Raw genomic sequence first — 18,005 nt, forward strand, 5'->3', positions numbered from 1 at the left:
TAGCTTAGTATATGTATTATAACTGTGTCAGTGCTTACCTGGGTTCTGTATATTGTAGATAGTATAAGGATACGTGTTTAAGGATTTTTATCATCCGTTCCCTAGAATATATTCTTCTTGGAAAGGGGATTATTTTCATTAAACCACACTGTTGAAGGGGATTTTTAAATTTCCCAGTGTCATAATCTTTTTGAGGCTTAAAAAAAGTCTTTTTTTTCCTTCATCTTATCTACATAGTGGCCTCTCTTTGGCACCTCTGTGAACTACCCTTTCCTGCCTTTTCCATTTTTTTTATTCTCGATAAGGAAAACTCTTTTCTTAATGGACTGCTTTGCATACATCAGGGATTTCAGCTGTTAGATTGTGTGAAAAATGAAGCAGGAGACATCAGATGGTGTGATGACTAGAACTGTTAACACAGTAAATACCAGGAAGGCTGAAGTGTGAGCTAAAGCAGCTGGGGGGTGGGGGGCTGGGTGGAAAAGATGAGAGACACAGCTGGGAGAACCAGCAAGAAAAAATGGCCAGAAAACATGGGGGAGCTTAGCAAGAGAAGTGCAGCCCGAGGGAAATAAGAATGTAGGAGAAGGAAGCGTCATAAGTTATGTTTTCCGATACTGCACAGTATACCTTAGCCCATATACATTGTCCTCAGCTACTCCTTTCATTGCTGTACCATTATGCATATTTAGTATGTAGTTTTCTTGGACAATTACTGTCAAAGGCTGAATATTGAAATTTTAATGGAAGTATATGTCTTTGCTTTGAGGTTGATCTCTGTTATACTGACAATTTATGAAACCCATCATAGAATTCAGAAGGATTAATAACAAATAGCATATACTTGTTTAGAGATATATTTGATTTTTTTTAACCAGAGGGTATCACATTGCTAACATTTAACATTTGGACAAATAGGGGGTGTGTATAATGAGCTCGATTAATAACTGGTTTGGTAAGTATGTCCAGAGGGAACTGATTAATAAATCGCTTTCTTCCTGGAAAAAGGTTTCTGGTATTTGAACCTAATCCTATTCTAGTCAACATGAGGACTCATTTGGGTAAAACACTATAAGTGCGTGGCCGCAAACTGGGAGAGGTGGCTAATGTAATAACAAATGAAGGAAACAGAATTCGATAACAACTTGACATTTAATGCAATGACCCACATCTAAGACGCAGACATGGAACAGGGGTGACAAGAGCAGCTCACCACCACCACCAATTAAATTGCAAAAAGGCAGTAAAGAGAGATGTGGCTTAGCAGCATCATAGATGAAACAAATTTAGGTTTTGTGTGAATCAAGTAAAAGATTCATAGATGCCCACAGTATAATGTAGCTGGTGAGAAAAGCTTCGGTGATCTTAGGCTTTCTAAATAAAAGTGTAGCATCTGAACTGACTCAAGTACAAGCTCCTCTTCCCGGATGCAGTGTTACTTCATCTGGAGAACTGCCTTCAAGCTTAGTCATTTAGAAGAGAACACCAGCAAATGAAAGTGTCAGCCCCCAGCATGTCTCCTCCTACCTTCCCTGTTTCCTCCCCACTTGGTCCTCTTGCATGCACTGTCTCGCCCTCCCCAGATCTGAATTCAGTTCTCACTAAAGCAGGAAATACTAAGATGTTTAATCCTTAAACCCGCAGTGCTGCAGGGCATACCAGTCGTCATGTTCTCTCTGTGCCTCGCCCATAATCATCTTGCTCAATGCTTGTCTGAGTATGTTTGTTGAATTTTGATCTCCCATGCTGAGAATGGTATTGCCCTGAGACTCACTCCTTGACCTTCCAAGTTTCAGCTCTTTGTCTTCCTGTGTATTACGTGTCTGGGACTCAGTGTCTACTTTGGGTACCACGGTCTATCTCGGTCTCGCCAGGAGGTCTTCTAGAGAAGTGTGCCTCTTACCCAGGGATCCTGCCCCGTGGCCAGATTCTGTAGCTATGACTGGACCTCCAGGACAGTAGTGGACCACCTTCCTGACTTGCCCAGCTTTTTGCTCCCTGGTGATAGCTCTGCCCTCCCTATGATAGCTGGGCCCTGAGAATTCCCCTACCAACCATCACCAAAACCCAGATAAGGACTATTTCCTAAATCAGATCAAGGTTGCCTTGTCCATTGGATGTTGTGTTTGGTCCCTAGATTGGGCTTTGGAGCTGGATTGGGCTCTCAGCATGCTCTGCTCTCCTGAGCAGGCCTGGCCAGGACTCATCTCCCTTCTCCATATAGCCTTTGTGCTCTTTTGAGTCATAGTAGGTGGTACTCAAAACTATACTCTTTGAAATGGAGAAGGGGACACTAAAAGGCAGCAGAAGAGGGACCTCTTTAAATACGTATCTTCAGGTATTTCAAAGGTTGCCATATAGGGAAAGTACTGGACTTGTTCTGCATAGCCCTGGATATCAGAACCAGGACGCCAACTAAGGTTGCAGCCACTAAGCCTTCCTTACTGCTAGCTCAAACCTAGCAGTGCTTCCAAGAGGTAGAAAGGGATTCCTTCTGGGAGCCTTTCCTTATGGGAGGGAATCTGGCATAGGCTGGAATAGCAGGTCTAAGTTTCGTTTATTGGTTTATTTCCACTACAGCCTGGATAAGGATAGTATTTACTTGGCTGGCATTTGCACGCATGATATATTGCCATGGTAATATGTCTATCATGAGTGACCTGCAATCCTACTCCTTTCTCTGTCTTCAGGGACCGCAACTGAGAGTGGCTTTATTGTAGCAATATCCTCGCGTCTGCTCTGATTTTTTAAAAGTTACTCAATCAGCGAATAAATATTGAGTGATTATTATATCTTAGGCACTGTGATTCATTCATCACTCAGTACTTTTAACTGCTACATTTAGCCAAGTATTTTTGACATTGCACTCATGAACTGGATGTTCCAGACATTGTAGAAAGGGTTCAAGTATCAAGTGATGTTGATTTATAGCTCACCTTTAAATTTCTTTTAAATTTAAGAATTACTCATTGAGCTCCTTGAGTCTAGTCTCCTACTGAGTAGATGTCTAGCCTCTCAAACATGAATTTGGATTCATGTTTCTTAAGTCTGTGCTACCAGCTCCCAGTATTTATCTACACAGATAGCAGGGAGGTTTGCTGTCAATGTCATCACTACTTCCTTAGGAGGGACTGTAGGGCATAGTTTTGAAGAAATGCTCCTCCCCCTAAACTTCCCCTCAGCAATGGCAGCTGGGGCTTGGGCCCATGCCATCTGTCAGGTGCATAGTCTCAGTGGCCCAGAAATAGAATTCTATTTCAGATCCTCTGAGAGGCTTTAGCCAGAACAAGCCTTCAGGTTAGTAGGCAAGAAGCATCATGAATTACTGGAGTTTGTTTGTTGGAGGCTCTTATGAATGACATCATCCATGTTAAGAAGCTAGTAAGAGTCCTCATGAGAACTGTCAGTGAAATCGGTATAGAAGAAGCAGTGCTAAGATTGGCCTTCTACTAGTGACTTAGTGTATGCAGGGTAGGGGGCCAGTCACATTTGATTAGATACCTGGTTTCAGAAGTCCAAACTTCCATTCAGTGGGAAAAGAAATCAGCATTGAAAGCATAGGATTGCTACTTGATTGGCTCAATCATCGTTTGCAGTAATTAACTGCTGTCCACACTCAGAGATAGTCATGAGGATGAGAGAGGACCTGAAGGAATATTGGTCCATGCAGAATTATACTCAGGTTGTCTCAGTCAGACTATGATAGTTTTCAGTGGAGCCAGGAGACCCTTCCTCAGTACAGCAACTCCAGTGATTCCAGCTACAATTATACTTGGGTTTGCCATACTTATTTCAGATTGATCTAGAAAATGACTGACATTGTAATGTCCACATTCCTTAGAATATTGTTTTGGTAACACCTTTATTGGGATATAATTCACATCCCACTTAAAGTGTACAATTTAGTGGTTTTTAGTATATTCACAGAGCTGTGCAGCTATCACCACAATCAATTTTAGAACATTCGAGTTACACCAAAGAGGAAGCACACAACTCTTAGCTATCATCTGCATGACGATCATTCCCCAGCCCTAAGCAACCTATATATTTGCCCATTTTGGACATTTCATGTAAATGGAATCAGATAATATGTGGGTTTTTTTTGTGACTGACATTTCACTTAGCATGTTTTCGAAGTTCGGCTGTGTTTTAGCATGTGTCGGTACTTCATTTCATTTTATGGTCAAACAATATTCTTTCATATGGATATACTATGCTGTGTTTATTCATTCACCAGTTCATGGACATTGCTACTGTTTCCATTCTGGGGCTATTATGGAGAATGCTGCTATGAACATCCACATACAAGTTTTGTGTGGACTTAATGTTTTCATTTCTCTTGGTATATACCTAGGAGTGGAATTACTGGGTAAAATCACTCGATGTTTCACTTTTTGAGGAACAACCAGGCTGTTTTCAAAGTGGCTGTACCATTTTACATCCCCATCAGCCAGGTACGAGTGTTCTGATTTCTCCACATCCTCGCCAACACTTGCTACTATCTTAGATTTGTCAATTATAGTCATCCTAGTGGGTATGAAGTGATATCTCATTGTGGTTTTGATTTGCATTTCCTTGATGAGGCATCTTTTCATGTGCTTATTTGGCGAAATGTCTATTCAAATCTTTTGCCTGTTTTTGGTTGCGTTGTCTTTCCATTATTGAGTTATAAGAGTTCCTTGCATATTCTAGATAAAAGTCCTGTATCAGATACGATTTACACCTGTATTTTTTCATTCCTTGGGTTGTCTTTTCACCTTCTTGATAGTATCCTTTAAAACATAAAAATGTTTTTAATTTTGATGAAACTTAAATTACCTATTTTTCTTTTGTTACTTGTGCTTTTGAAAGTATTACATCTAAAACACCAGTGCCAAATCTGAACTTACGAAGATTTACCCCTATGTCTTCTTCTAAGAGTTTTGTAGTTTTAGTTCTTAAATTTAGGCATTTGATTCATGTTTGAGTTAACTTTTTCATACAGTCTGAGCTGAGGATCCAACTCCATTCTTTGGCTATCAGTTGCCCCATAATCCTTTGCTGAAAAGACTATTCTTTCCCCATTGAATAGTCTTGGCACCTTTGTCAAAAAATCAATTGGCCATAGATATATGGGTTTATTTTTGGGTGCTGAATTCTCTTCCACTGATCTAGATGTCTACCCTATGCTGGTACCACACTGTCTTGATTACCTTGTTTCCTTGGAATAAAAACATAACTCGCGAAATTCATGTTCTGAAAATGCAAAATTATGCACCACTTTTATGTTATTAAATTAGCTGTCAAATAATATGTTCAGTTTTAAAATCAGACTCTTTACTCCTGTCTAGTAATACAGATAGTATGTGCAAACATATTATTTCCCATACATATTAATAAGATTTGGCATTTTAAGAAAAATGTTTATCCTTTTCATTTTATTTTTTTACTGTAGCAATTTGCTTTAGATAGTATATCTTTCTCACATCTCTAACGAATTCAAGAGAGTTCTCTGGGATTGACAATGATAACATGGGGAAGTGGAGAGGTTTGGAATCCACATCTAAATATATCTGTATGGCAGGAGTTCAGGAGGAGGTTTGATTTGAAATCTAATGAAAGACAGAAAGATGGCTTGAGAAGGGCTCTTGTCTGTCAAGCCCTTCACCCAGAGAAACCCTGCTCTCTTAGTTTGCATGACTGACAAAGACTCGGAGTCGAGTTGGAGAAAGACTGCCCGTGACTATGTGTCTTGTTCTAATCTTTTTAGACTTATTTTTTTAAAGGAAAATAATAATGTCGCTGAATGCAGTGGCAAACAAAAGGTGGCCATGTCTCACTTGGTAACTGTCAGGGAAACAATTGATGTACCTAAAGATAATATAAATAATCTGCTGATTCTGCTATGGAAGAAAGCAACACTCAGTCTAAGAGATCATATGTGGTCCTAATAAAAGAATATCACTAGATGCAAATCTAGAAGGCTGGTGTTCTATTCAGTTTTTTATATTGTAAATCAGGAATTAATATCTCAGTCTGTAAAATACTGCATGGTTCTGAATCTTAGACAACATCCAGGATATTCTCCTTGTAGATTCATTTATTTATTCATTTCATCCTTCTGCCCTTCTCCCTTCGTCACTGTACTTTTCATGGTATCTTATGTATAAGAGAGGTTCATACAGGAGATGTAGATTAGAGGATGGGAAGAGAATTGGAGAGGAGAGGGGGATGGAGAAAAAGCAGGGCACCAGACACAGAGCAGAAAAACAGATGGGCGATCAACTGAAGTCATTCCTGTGGTCTCCTCTATTCCCGCACATCTTCCCCATTTCCACAGTGGAACGGATGAAGGAACCACTCAGGATTAGATCGGTGTGCCATTCGGGCCACACTGTTCATGCTGCATCAACGATACTGTTGTTCGTAAGACATTTTCACAATTAAATCACAGCTTACCTTACCTCGAAGCGTACTCTTTTCAGATAAATCACTTGTTTTATTCTCAAATTCAGACAACAGTTATTTGAATTTTAGTATCACTACAATAACACATAGATTTCTTTGTCATAAAACTAGGAAAAATAGGGAAAGAGCAAGTAAATTGATGTGTATTTGATTAGACATTGACTTGGCTGCTATTTCGGAGAAATTTTTTTATTCATTCACTACTATGTGTAGTTTTTCCTCTACTTTGTAGTTTGCTTTGTTCAGTGTTTGGCATAAATGTGCCAGCATTTTTACAGTGAACTGGACCAGTATCTGTCACAGTCTCTATCCATCTGTTTTTTGTTTTTTTTTCCCCTAACTTTTTTCTCTTTGGTTATAGGCCAAGAAGGAAGGGAGAACATTCACCACCACAACGTTTCAAAGGGAATACATTGCCAGCATTTTGAATACTTATTTGGACAAACCTTTCTTCAAGGTAAATATTACCATTGTACCAGTGATGGGGGCACATCATTAGGATTTGCAGATTGCAGCGGTAATGCACAAAGGCTTAATTGTTTAGTCTGGTACAAACCTAGAGTGATAGGAGAGAAAGAAGGAGAGGGAGCCGGAGGGAAGAAAATAGCACTGTTGGGATATCCTGCAGTCTCTTCTAAATGTGTTACCAGGAGAATGCCGTCAGAATCTGGGAGCCCACTGAGCTGGACTCAAAATGTGTGGGAAAAAGGGGAGAAAGGGGAATCTGTATTTTTTTCTTCGTGTCAGTGTCTCTCAGATATTCATGAAAACAAAAGGCAGTGTGGTCTAATTGTAAAAATAGCATTTCTCTTTTATGAGGAAAGAGTTGGGAAATTCCTTTTAGGGGTTAAAATAAGATATATGTTGTATTCACATCACAAGGGGGAAAAAACCTGAATCGTAGTATTTTACACCAACTGAGACTTACGAATATGGGAGAGTTTAAAAGAAATCTGTGTTCTTCTTTTATGAAAATACCTACTAAGTAAATCTTTCATTGGCTGTTGATAAATGCTTCATGAATGATGTCCTTTTTTGGAACATTATATTCGCGATGCCTCTTTTGGGGGAAGGGGAAGGTGTGTGTGTGTGTGTGTGTGTGTGTGTGTGTATGTGTGTATGAGACAGAGAGACAGAGACAGAGAGAGAATAAATATGAGACAGAGACACCAAAGAGAAATCTGTCAGCATCATACTGGATGTTTCAGAGAAGTAACTCCAGGCATTTTCTTTATGAATCGTGAGCTTGGCGAGAATAAAGATCTTCACAGAAGCAGCTGCATTCCTAGTCAGCTCCATCACTCATGAATTAGCTGTCAATATTTTAACACAAAATGCTGTGTCATTTTTATGAAGTTCCCCTGTTGCTGCTCAGTCTGTAGCTAAAAGCTGTTTTCACCAGGCCCTGAAGTTATAGTGGATGAACTGCCTCCTTCCTTCGAGAAAGATATTTGTGTGCACTCACACACAGAAATGCAAAAATCTACCATCCAATTTCAAAGAAAATACACTTGTCAACTTTCTCTGTTTAGCAGTTGATATAGAGTTGACAGTACTTGGTCCTGAGCTGGCCAGAATGCAGTTCCAGATTGGCAGGGGGAGAAGAATGTTCTCCTCCCCAGTCTTCATCCTGCCTGTTCTCTTCTGAAGGGGTTGGTTCGGGAAAGTGGAGGCGGTACATTAGAGGAGAATTTTGTGATACTATTCATTCTCTGTTCTGACAGAGAAGACATTGTTTATTCACTGGAATAGGCTTGGCAGGAATCTGTGCTGTGCATACAGAATGGAAACATCGCAGAGCAGCAGGGAATCTCAAAATCCTAAGCAGTGGATCAGCTTAGAGCTTTTTTAAAAAATATATTCTAATAGCCTCCATGACTGTCGATGCAAGTCATAATTTGGGGAGACCGTTTTCCTTGAAGTAATTGTTTGCTTCACTGTTGCATTATGCATGTCTCACACAGAAAAAGTCCTTAAGAGAGCAGCCTGCCTGCCGCAATACCGCAGTAACAAAAATTAAAATCATGAAAGGTGAGAGATACGTTCTAAACGCACTAGACCTGCTTTGAGATTGCTCCCTACATATAAGCATTCAGGTGTCGGTATCAACGAAAAATAACCCGTGCATGTCATCGGATGATTCACAGAAACAAGTGGGAGCTGCCTGAGATAAGAGAAAAAAAAGACACATTAAAAGATGTGCCTTGGGGTAAGAAGTGCCCCGCCAGAGACAGTGTGAGAGGGCGCCATGCTCAGAATGTTCCAGAACTTTAAAGGCAACAACTGTAAAAGCCAAGGTTCAAAGCAGTGTGCAAACCCTGCAGTGGCCTGGGGTTTGTGCTTCTTAAAAGCTCTGCGTTTATCCCACTCCGCCACTTCCCTGAGCACAGCGCCAGGTGTCTGGGACTCGGGGTGTGTGTGTGTGTGTGTGTGTGTGTGTGTGCATTTGTGTTTCTCACCAGAGCAGATAAAGGTGTTGCCAGGCTGCAGGCTGCCATGTTCACAGCCACAGCACGTGAGCTGATCCAGGGGAGCCCTGAGAGCAAGTGTGCCCAGCCACCCCAAGCCAAGTTCACCAGCCCCTGTCCTTATGCTCAGAGAGAGATGTGTCATATTCCCCAATCTTGGCTGGTATTTGTGAGATCTCCCTGCATCTCTTTTTACAAGAACTATATGATATAAATTCTGACATTTCTAAAATCACAGTTATGATGACGTCAGTATACAGTCAGCTATTAGATGATAGCAAACCAGTCTCAGCTTTTTATGTAACTTATATAAGGATTAGTCTTACACACCTAATGAAGATCTTTTATTCTACAACTTAGGACATTATTCATGTACATTACCTGCTTTGTTTTTTCTTTTCAAGAAATGTACATTTCCTTAAGACATATTTGACAATCTTTATAAATATATATTTATTAACCTTTTAAAAATATATAAAATATATTTATATGATGCTAGTTTCAAGTAAATACCAATGACATCAAGAAAAATTAATCAAGATTTACCGAACTATTTCCCTCTATTGTGCCAATCTTTTGGGCACATTTATTTTGTCTGTTTTAAAGCTAGTTTTATTTTATTATTTTTAACAACTGAGGTACGGACTATGAAGGGAGGTGAGGCAGAGGCAGGACCAGCCCCTACTGCTCCTGCCAGGGGCTCCTGGGAGGCGCTGCCCGTGAAGCAGGACAGGAGAGCCCTGAGAGACGCAGTTTGCAGGGCAGTTGCTGGCCCACCTGTGATTCTGGCAGCCCTGCCTCTTGTTCTGTCTCCATATTTCCGTTCTGCTGGAATCTCTGGTAACTGTGCACGAGGCCTGATCATTAGTGTGTGCAAGTAACAGCCAGGCTCTCCATCACAGGCTACCCCAGCCCGCCAGAAAGTCAGCATGTGCGCCTCTGGAAGCAGCACTGCCAAGCCTGGCCTCATTTGTATCCTTGTAATTAGTCAGGCCTGGCTGTCTCAAAACGAGGAGCGCGACGGTCTTGTTTTCACCGATGTTGTGTGTCATCTTTGTCTATTACGAAAGGAGACATATACCAATAGAGGGAAATTGGAGTAAACACAATGGTACTATCCTATTTAACCAACACATATTGCATGTACAGTGAGGCAAGCACTGGTGGCAGCACTTTGCAAATATTAAATCATTTAATCCACCAGACTGCTCTACTACTACTATTATGATTATTCCCATTTTACTGAAAAGGAAGCTGAAGCTCAGAGAGGGTGAGTAACTTGTCCAAAGTCCCACAGGCGGAGAGGGCAGAGAACACAGCAGCAGTGCCACCTGTGCTGGAGTCTTGGCCTTAGGGTTCCGTGTGCCCGCCCCAAGGTGGCCACTGTGCCACAGCAGATCTTGCTGAACTGTCACATCCCTCTGGGGTCTATAAACACACCTGCCAGTCTGCAGAGGTACACACGATGTGTGACATTGCTGGGTTTGGAGCTGTACACCCTCTGTCTCTTGGTGTTTATGTCAGTGGAAGAAGGATTTGTAACCACTGTCCTTCCATAATTCAAAGTGGGTACGGATTAATGCTGCATGGGAAACCCAGGCTTCCAGGCCCCGCCCCCCGGGGCTCTCAGGTGAGCTGTACTGCACAGCATCACTCAGCAGCACTGGGGCAAAGGCCAAGGGTGGTTGCCATCCCTCTTCTTCTGCACTTTTTCACTAGGTCCTGTACCTTGACGGATGGTGGCTCTGAGGGCAGCAGTGTTGCTGGACTTGACAACATTGAGAGAAGCCACTATTCAGTCTGGTGTGTCAATGACTTGGACGTTTGACCGTTCCTCTCTGTCACCTGCCATGGGGAGTTAGATAGCAGCCTTGCCTTGCCTTAATCCTGACCTCCCCAAAGCATGTTCTGAGGTGTGTTAAGGGGTGCAGCTCTCCACGGTACTCCTAGAAAAGAAAAGAAAGAAAAGTTTTTATTTATGATCAGATATATTTGACAGATGTGGTTTAAACAAAAATTGATCTACTTACTGCAGGTTTCTCAGAATTTTCTTCTGTCCCTCCAAAGCAAGATGTAGAAGGCAGAATTTCCTAAATTTCTTATTCTCTCAGGTAGGGAGAAACATCTAGCGACATCCCTTGGGTGGAGGAGAGACAAGAAAACCCAGTGTCACAGGAGGTAATCAGGTATTAAGGAAAGACCAATATGCTACATTTGGGATTCCAAAATTCTAGCCCACCTTTAAATATGGAGGATAGAATGGGGTTATCTCTAAGTTCTTTTCGTCTTTATCAGCTGGGAACTTTGTTTATATTCTCCAAAAGGGCTTTCAAGGGTTAGACACAATATACAGCACATCAGGACAGAGTAAGTTTTAAAAAGGTAGGGGTAAAATGAGGCACAAGGAACAGAAGGCAGGAAAGGTGGGGGAAGGAGGGAGATTACTGCACACAATGAATTCTGCAGGAGCCTTCATGGTTGATCTGAAAGAACGGAACATTGTTCTGTGTTTTCTAATGAACAGTTTTTAAAGAACTATGATCACAGATTCATGATTAACAGGGCCCTAAGCGAGGAACAAACAGATTTTCGCCGGAGAGACAGCTATTCCCAGTTTTGAGATCAAAATTTTCCCATGGTTTTTTAAAATCTGTGGCCTTTTGGTCTTTTAGGTAGAAATTTTGTCTCTGTCACAGGCTGGTACCAAAGAGATTTGGAAACTCCACAGACATGCTTCAGAGGTAGCTGTGGGTACCTTGCCTCATTTATTTATTTATTTATTTATTTATTTTTCGGTATGCGGGTCTCTCACTGTTGTGGCCTCTCCCTTTGCGGAGCACAGGCTCCGGACGCGCAGGCTCAGTGGCCATGGCTCACGGGCCTAGCTGCTCCGCGGCATGCGGGATCTTCCTGGACCGGGGCATGAACCTGTGTCCCTTGCATCGGCAGGTGGACTCTCAACCACTGCGCCACCAGGGAAGCTCTCGCCTCATTTATTAAACATTACACTTTGCAGAGACCAGCTCTGCTTTGGTGTACATGGGTATGTCTGGGTTCTGACTCCCTGGACTCTGGAGTCTTTTCCAGAACCCAGAGAGCTGTGTGATGGAGGCCCAGGGCTTGAGGGATCGCACTTCTGGGATGGACACATTTGTGTGATCTTTGTATGTGGTCATCACATTCACTCTGTATTTCTAGGATCCTCATCCGTCTTCCTCATCCGTCTCTAACTTTTTACCATTTGTCATAGCCTGGATCAGGGTTTCCCAGTAGCCACTTGACAAAATCACTGGGAGTCAAAGGTGTCCCAGGGGTTTCACATTGTCCAGGGTGGTAAAGGTTCAAATCCAAGTTCTATTTTTAAAGTATTCGTAAATATCACAGACAGAAACCAAACTTATGGTTGCCAAAGGTGAAAGCGGAGGGGGGGAATAAGTTAGGAGACTGGGATTAACATATACACACTAATATATATAAAATAGATAACCAACAAGGACCTACTGTATGGCACAGGGAACTATAATCAATATCTTGTAATAACCTATAATGAGAAAGAATCTGAAAAAAGAAAATATACGTATATATTTAGTACATGTATAACTAAATCACTTTGATGTACACCTGAAACTGACACAACACTGTAAATCAACTATATTTCAATAAAAGTTAAAATTTAAAAAAGAAAGTATTAGTAAAAGTGATTACATAAATATTTTTAAAGAACATAATACTGTTTGAGGACCTCTTAAGAGTATACAAAGCCATCAGTGACAGTCAGATGAGCAAACACGCTTATGACTCATGTGAACACTGCAGGCTCCCATGGAGGTTTTAGTTTTAATTAGTCATAGATTGTTACCTTATACATATCATGGATAGCTGATTTGTGAGACAATAAGCTTAAGAAGCATTGATATGATGTTATAAGCTGCAGTCATCTGGTCAAAATTCTTATATACTTTTCATAGTGTTGATCATGTTTTATTTCTTAAACTGGGTAGTGGTTACATGGGTGTTTATTGAATTATACTTTCTGTAAATCTTAAATATCTTAATATATTTGGTAGGTTTTATATTAGCCTATTAGGATATCTGTCTGGTATAAAATTCAATGTTAAAAAAAGAAAAGTAGGGACAATTATATACAATTTGGCTTTTTATTTATCAGAAATAAACGTCATTCATACCCTTAATATATGTGTCCTCACACTCCTCCTGATAAGCTACCAAAACAGTCAAATCAAATCAAATATATATTAATTGCAGAGAAATGCTTACAAACTGCAACCTAAAACTTTTTGTCTTATTGTTTTATAAGTAAACACAAAATTATCATAGCTTGATTATTTTTGTTCAAAATGTATGATACCCAGACATATATTAATGGAAACAATTATCTTCTATTTTGATATCAGAATATATTCAATATAGTTTAAAACTTATATATTTGGTTCCCAAATCAATCATACACCAGTGTGCCTTTTCAAAAATTTGTCTGCAAGTCATGTATCTTATGAGGTAATGAAGATAAAGTTCATTAAATAGCACATCACTTATTAAGTAGGAAAAAGTCAAAATAGGATTATTAAAATTTATATTTAAATGACTATGATATTATAATCTTTAATAATAACTTACCTAAAATCAAGTAATTTGGGACTTCCCTGGCGGTCCACTGGTTAAGTCTTCACCTTCCAATGCAGGGTGTGCGGGTTCAGTCCCTGGTGGGAGAGCTAAGATCCCACATGCCTCGCTGCCAAGAAACCAAAACATAAAACAGAAGCAATATTGTAACAAATTCAAAAAAGACTTTACAAAACATGGTCCACCTCAAAAAAAATCTTTTAATTTTACTTAAGTCACTTCTTTCTTATATACCATAAAATGTTTAAATAATTAAAATATCTCCCATAGAGGTTTGCAAAAGTGTCACTATGCAAGTCAAAACAGGTGAAAAAGCCTTTAATGAAGCCAGGAAAAGAGGTTGCAATAATTATTTGTAGTCAGTTTAAAGAGATTCTAGCCATTCTCCAGTAAACGACTGGTAATATGAGATCTAGTGATTTGCAGAAGGAAGATGAAAATCCAGTGGTATCGTCAGTTGATTAGAAGAAAATGTGCATCCACTCTTGGCCGCCTGCCTTGCTCCGTCCACATCAAATGAGCATCTCCTGTAGTTTCCTGTCGCATCTCTCAGTGAAAAGCAGCAATTAAGGGCTTCCCTGGTGGCGCAGTGGTTGAGAGTCCGCCTGCCGATGCAGGGGACACGGGTTCGTGCCCCGGTCCCGGAGGATCTCACATACCGCGGAAAAAAAAAAAAAAAAAAGAAGCAATTACCTCTTCAAATGAGTACTAACCTCAAATGTGCTATACAAATCCCTTTACTATTTATGTCCTCTTTACTTATTGCAAGATATATATAGATACATGTACTATTTTGAAATATTAATCATAAATCAATGGCATTTTCCCTATTTATTATTCTTTTTATAACAAAGGATGCTTTCTTCCCAAGAGTCCTGTTTTTCTTAATCAGGTAAAATTTCTTAGAGTTTAATTTTCCTTGTGTTCTTGGACATTGAGGCATTATTTGTACCATCTTGTTTGGTGAGCTTATTAGTTTTCATGTTATGACTTCACTATTAACTTATTTTTATTACAGTAAATACATTTTGCATCTATTATATCCAAATGAAGTTAACGAATTTCAAAATGATTTAAATCATCATTATTCTCCAACAATATTCATGTTGCTTGGCTGTTCTAATTGTTTATTTAAAAATCCACTTCTCATGAGAGTAACTACTCTTCAATAAAACTTCAATAAAATTCTGAAGAAGAATTTCAGTGGATATGATGTAAGGAAAAATAAATATACATAAATGAAGTATCTTTGCCATTTAATCGATGTACGCTACAACATTTCTCTGAATTGTAACTAGCTTTCATTTTCAAACTTTGGGAGAATGAGTCATTTGTAGGAGGAAGTTATTGCTAAAGAACTATGTTTGGCAACTTGAAGAACATTTTTAGCACTCGGATTTCCCTATTTATAGTACAGCATCAGGCAGAGTAAAATGTTTGGCATTTCTATAAGGGATGCAAAGTCTTTAACATTCTCTGTTGTGATCTAACAATTCATTTCAGAGTAAGATGAATGAGTCTTGTTTGGAAAACGTTTTCTACAAATATTGGCAAGGAAACTGTGACTGCATTTCTGTGGATTTTAAAAATGCAGACTCCCCTAAATTAAGTGATGATAAATTACACAATATTACTTCTTTCTTCTGCATTGCTATAGTTCAATGTGAAGTGCCTTTTATTACTCTGAACTGTCACGCTCCTCTGCCCCATTCCTTGCTTTTTAGATTCTGTTAATCCATGTTGAAGTCACAGACCATGATTCTAGGTCCCTCCAAATGTCAAGTTCTTTTTAACCTAAGCTTCCTCTCATCTACAGTGTTTTTCTCATAATTAAAACTCCAGATTACTTCATTAACATATACCCTTTTCTTTTACATTAGAGCACCTGAGAACAGTAATTTGTAGGATTTTGCCCTTAACTGGCTACATAGAAGAAGAGAGATAGTCATGCTCCCCCACCCACACACACGCACACACCCACACACAGTTGAACTAATGAAAAAACAGAGCAAACTAAATGTAATGTGGGATCCTGGATGGGGTCCTGAAACAGACAAAAAAAGGACATTAGATAAAAACTAAAGAACTCTGAATTAAATATGGACTTTAGTTAATAATAATGTACCAACATTGGTTCATTAATTATAACAAATGTACCATGTTAATGTAAAAAGTTAATAATAGACTAGAAAAAAATACAGTAACTGTATTCATACCTAATGCAGTAAAGGGCTAGAGTTGACTCCAGCCTGTCATAAGAGGAAATGGAGTAGGAAGTGATAACTAGTTCTCCCATTGCCAAGGTCTTCTGACACAGCCGCCTGCAGCAGAGATGGGCAACATCCGAGGCCAATCCCAGCCAGCCACAGTGACTGTGGGGCTTGAGCACTCTGTGCTGCTATCTTCCCTGTGTACCCATCTCTGGAGACATGAGAGGGTGCGAGCTCAAACGTCCTGGGCTCAATTCCCAGTCATTGGGTACTGGGGGCTTTGCTTGACGTGTTAACTTCTGTGGACCTCATTTTCCATTTCTATGAAATCAGAGGGGGTCACACCAGATTTTTCTCTCCCCAAAACTGTGGCTTAGAAAAATTCTGACTCTGAATATGTGCTAGAGGTCTCTTTGTGAATGGAATTCATTGACGATGAAATTTTGGTACTAAAGCAATTTGCATGTATTGCATAGTTTATAGCATAGGATTGCTACTTATCATTTTCTAGCATTTTTGTACTCTATATCCCCCCCAAAAAAAATAGTCCTTAAAAATAATACTGTTGCCATGTGAGACCCACTTATACATTCAGAAGATAAGACCACAGTTTTTTGAAATGCCCACATTGAATCTGAACTCAAAATCATATTAAATATTAAATTATACCTTAATTTGTGATACATTTTTATTTTCATATAAGGTACATTTTCAAACAAAGATTTTAGGTTAATGTGCTTCAGTGCAATTTACTTTGAATTTATTATCTAATATAATTTATAGTGTTATGTGGTGCTTTAATTTAGGGCAATAAAATTTTGAATACCTAATTATACTTAAGGCCTTGAAGACATTTAAGACCCTGCCAAGTGTTCATATTATGCTTGTTGAGTTAATCATCAGGAAGATACTCATCTGATAATTATTTCTTAATTCCTTTTGAGTCAGTCATTGTCCATTATAAGAAATTATTATTTTCTAGCTATAGGTTTTCAGTGCCGTGTTTTGATTAGAGGCATATAAAAAGGAAAGCTTACTTAGGTCTGCCTTAAAAGTTAAATCCAATAATAATCACTTGACCGGTGGAAGCACTCTGGGGAGGGTTTGAATAGTGGTTCTCAACTTTGACTAATTCAGTAAAGTCAATCCAGGGGCTTTTAAAAGTCCCTATGTGCAGGATGTATCCCAAACTAATTAAACTATTCTCTAGAGGTATTTTTTTTTTAATTTCCCAGGTATTTCCACTATGCAGCCAAAGCTAAGAACCACTAGCCTTAAGGGAGTGGGAAATGCCTCCCGTGATGGTCTTTCTATAGCAGAATTCTCCCACTCTTTGAAATTGGGTGACTTGAGTAGCGATGGATCATTTAAAGAGTGTATACTTTCAAAGAGAAAGAAGCTTGCCATATTAATGGGAAAAAATCATGTCCCTTGCCCTAGATCTCCACCTCACAAATACCAGGAGAGTTTGTCCTGATTTTGAAAGGTTTTAGGAAAAAATCCCCTGCGTGCCTCAGTGCTACAGTGTTTGCTTTAGCTTTTGTTTTATTTGGCATTTCAGGTCATATACAGGATCCGTGAGAGCTAACATTTATTGAGCACCTCTGCTAAGTATCAAGCCCTGTAAATATGGCTCTGTCTCACAGCCAAGAAAGACAGAAATTATTCCCTTCAAAATAAAAATAAAGAGTCAGAGTTCTGTTTTGTTCGAAAAATCTTATCTCAGTGTAATTGCATATTTAATCATTTATTCATTCATTGATTGAACATTTATCAAATATATGTGCTCTTCCAAAAATAAGTTTAAAAATGCCGGAAGAGTACAAAGGGATCTGTATCTGTTATCTTTTGCTTCATAACAAATTTAGTGACTTAATATGACCACTTATTTAGCTTTTGATTCTGCAATTGGCAATTTAGGCTGGACTCAGCTGAGCAAGTCCTCTGGTCTCAACTAGCCACCCACATACAGCAGTGTTCACTGTGGTTTGGCTTTGCTGATCTTGGCTGGGTCCTCACATATCTGGGGGCTTCAGCTGGGACAACCTAGCTGATGGAACACTCGTCCAAATGGTTTCTCACGCTTCAGCAGGGCTAGCCTAGTCTTGTTCACATGGTGGAGTTATGGTTACCTATAGAATGAGTGAAAGTATGCAAGGTCCCTTAGGCCTAATCTCAGAACTGGCACCCCATCATCTCTGCCACATTTCTTGGCCAAAGCAAGTCACAAGTCCAG

General features: G+C 39.6%; 1 protein-coding gene across 3 annotated transcripts in view; it reads left to right on the forward strand.

Moving 5' to 3' along the window:
* Nucleotides 1-18,005, forward strand: part of PAG1 (phosphoprotein membrane anchor with glycosphingolipid microdomains 1) — a 141,950-nt gene that overhangs the window by 72,921 nt on the left and 51,024 nt on the right. For 2 of the 3 annotated variants that reach the window (XM_024731345.1, XM_024731355.1), the window contains one exon: nt 6,809-6,904. The gene's annotated coding sequence lies outside the window, so the exon portion shown is untranslated. Of the gene's footprint in view, nt 1-4,424; nt 4,455-6,808; nt 6,905-18,005 lie in introns of those variants that run through there. The other variant, XM_024731336.1, reaches the window with a different exon arrangement.

The sequence above is a fragment of the Neophocaena asiaeorientalis genome, unplaced genomic scaffold, assembly GCF_003031525.2.
Source record: "Neophocaena asiaeorientalis asiaeorientalis breed wild unplaced genomic scaffold, Neophocaena_asiaeorientalis_V1.1 scaffold371, whole genome shotgun sequence".
NCBI classification, from domain to species: Eukaryota; Metazoa; Chordata; class Mammalia; order Artiodactyla; family Phocoenidae; genus Neophocaena; species Neophocaena asiaeorientalis.